This window comes from Petromyzon marinus, unplaced genomic scaffold, assembly GCF_048934315.1.
Source record: "Petromyzon marinus isolate PM22_M1 ecotype Great Lakes invasive population unplaced genomic scaffold, UKy_Petmar_22M1.pri1.0 PM_G_Scaffold_73, whole genome shotgun sequence".
In the NCBI taxonomy this organism is placed as follows: Eukaryota; Metazoa; Chordata; class Hyperoartia; order Petromyzontiformes; family Petromyzontidae; genus Petromyzon; species Petromyzon marinus.
Window position 1 is genome coordinate 980001 of NW_027423028.1, and position 2500 is coordinate 982500.

A 2500-nucleotide genomic window follows, 5' to 3' on the forward strand; every position below is an offset into this window, starting at 1 on the left:
TTGGTGAACACCGGAGACAGCTGGCCAGCGCAGTGCCTGAGGGTGGCTGGAGAGACAGAGTCCGGCCCGGCTGCTTTGCGTGGATTCTGCCTCTTGAAAAGCCCATTAACTTCTCCCTCCTGAAAGGAGAGAGTCGTTTCTGTAGTATGGGTGGGGGATGGGGCCTCTTGGGTGGGAAGGGGTGGTTCAGGACAGTCCAATTGTCTTTCAAATCTACGGTAGAACTCGTTCAGGTCGTTGGCTAGGCGGGAGTCGTTAGTGGTGTGGGGCGCTCTGGGTTTGTAGTTGGTGATGTGCCTGAGCCCTTTGGCAGACAGAAGCAGCGTCGTTAGTAGAGAACTGGTGTTTTAGTGTCTCTGAGTACAGTCGTTTAGCCTCTCTCACCGCTTTGCTAAACCTGTTCTTCGACTCCTTGAATCTGTCTCTATCCCCACTCCTAAACGCTTCCTCCTTCTCCAACCTCAACCTTTTGAGCTTTGCTGAGAACCAGGGCTTGTTGTTGTTAAAGTTCACCCTGGTACGTGTTGGGATACAGCAGTCCTCACAGAAGCTGATGTACACAGCCTCTGTGAGTTCATCCAGACTATTGGTAGCAGTCGTGAACATATCCCAGTCAGTACAGTCTAAGCACGCCCGCAAATCTTCCACAGCCTCACTGGTCCACTGTTTAGATGTCCTCACAGCAGGTTTACAGAGTTTTAGTTGCTGCCTGTATGCACGAATCAGGTGGACCAAGGGAGTTCTGTGCGAGCCGAACAGCCCCGTGACCCACAAGAGAAACATCCCCGCCAAATTCGAGCGTTTGACGGGGTCTATCCGTGAAAAAATATTCACGTTTTTGAGTGCACATGCATTTCTGCTGCAAATGCCTCTGGAAGTTTCATGCCGTTCGTATGCCAATTGTGGCAACACGAAAATGACCCGTTTTCCCATTCCGAGGGATTTCTGTGCGACCCTAACAGCCCCGTGAGCCACAAGAGACACATCCCCGCCAATTTCTAGCGTTTCACGGGGTCTATCCGTGAAAAATATAGACGTTTTTGAGTGCACATGCATTTCTGCTGCAGATGCCTCTGGAAGTTTCATGCCGTTCGTACGCAATGTGGCAACACGAAAATGACCCCTTTTCCCATTCCGAGGGATTTCTGTGCGACCCTAACTAACAGCGCCCGTGAGCCACAAGAGAGACATCCCCGCCAATTTATAGCGTTTCACGGGGTCTATCCGTGAAAAATATAGACGTTTTTGAGTGCACATGCATTCCTGCTGCAAATGCCTCTGGAAGTTTCATGCCGTTCCTATGCAATGTGGCCACACAAAAATGACCCGTTTTCCCATTCCGAGGCATTTCTGTGCGACCCTAACAGCCCCGTGAGCCACAAGAGAGACATCCCCGCCAACTTCTAGCGTTTGACGGGGTCTATGCGTGAAAAATATTAAAATTTTTGAGTGCACGTGCCTTTCTGCTGCAAATGCCTCTGGAAGTTTCATGGCGTTCCTATGCAATGTGGCAACACGAAAATGACCCCTTTTCCCATTCCGAGGGAGTTCTGTGCCACCCTAACAGCCCCGTGAGCCACAAGAGACACATCCCCGCCAATTTCTAGCGTTTCACGGGGTCTATCCGTGAAACATATAGAAGTTTTTGAGTGCACATGCATTCCTGCTGCAAATGCCTCTGGAAGTTTCATGCGGTTCGTACGCAATGTGGCAACACGAAAATGACCCGTTTTCCCATTCCCAGGGATTTCTGTGCGACCCGAACAGCCCCGTGAGCCACAAGAGACACATCCCCGCCAATTTCTAGCGTTTCACGGGGTCTATCCGTGAAAAATATCAATTTTTTTTTGACTGCACATGCATTTCTGCTGCAAATGCCTCTGGAAGTTGCATGCGGTTCGCATGCAATGTGGCGACACGAAAATGACCCGTTTTCCCATTCCGAGGGATTTCTGTGCCACCCTAACAGCCCCGTGAGCCACAAGAGAGACATCCCCGCCAATTTCTAGCGTATCACGGGGTCTATCCGTGAGAAATATTCACTTTTTTGAGTGCACATGCATTCCTGCTGCAAATGCCTCTGGAAGTTTCATGCGGTTCGTATGCAATGTGGCGACACGAAAATGACCCGTTTTCCCATTCCGAGGGATTTCTGTGCCACCCTAACAGCCCCGTGAGCCACAAGAGAGACATCCCCGCCCACTTCTAGCGTTTCACGGGGTCTCTCCGTGAAAAATATCACATTTTTTGAGTGCACATGCATTCCTGCTGCAAATGCCTCTGGAAGTTTCATGCGGTTCGCATGCAATGTGGCGACACGAAAATGACCCGTTTTTTCCCATTCCGAGGGATTTCTGTGCCACCCTAACAGCCCCGTGAGCCACAAGAGACACATCCCCGCCAATTTCTAGCGTTTCACGGGGTCTATCCGTGAAAAATATTCAATTTTTTGACTGCACATGCATTTCTGCTGCAAATGCCTCTGGAAGTTTCATGCGGT